Source organism: Sinocyclocheilus anshuiensis, unplaced genomic scaffold (genome assembly GCF_001515605.1).
Source record: "Sinocyclocheilus anshuiensis isolate Anshui unplaced genomic scaffold, SAMN03320099.WGS_v1.1 scaffold502, whole genome shotgun sequence".
Classification (NCBI taxonomy): Eukaryota; Metazoa; Chordata; class Actinopteri; order Cypriniformes; family Cyprinidae; genus Sinocyclocheilus; species Sinocyclocheilus anshuiensis.
The window spans coordinates 556899-557147 of NW_015544194.1; the positions used below are offsets into that span (position 1 = coordinate 556899).

Consider the following 249-nt stretch of genomic DNA (forward strand, 5'->3'; position numbering starts at 1 on the left):
GACAAATCCAAATTAAACCCTGCGGCTCGTGACGACACATTGATGTCCTAAGACACGAAACGATCGGTTTGTGCCAGAAACCGAACAGTATTTATATAATTTTTTACCTCTAATACACCATTATGTCCAACTTCCTTGAGCGCGCGCACGGCATCCGGTGCGTGAGGTGTGTATGCGTTCTGGCGTAGTTTACGTTAATGGGTGTGTTGATATCCAGCCGAAGAGCAATCAACCATAACTTCAGGCGAG

At 46.2% G+C, this 249-nt stretch overlaps 1 protein-coding gene across 3 annotated transcripts in view; it reads right to left on the reverse strand.

The window, feature by feature from the left end:
* cpt1aa (carnitine palmitoyltransferase 1Aa (liver)) overlaps nucleotides 1-249 on the reverse strand; it is a 24124-nt gene that overhangs the window by 5974 nt on the left and 17901 nt on the right. The window lies entirely within an intron of this gene.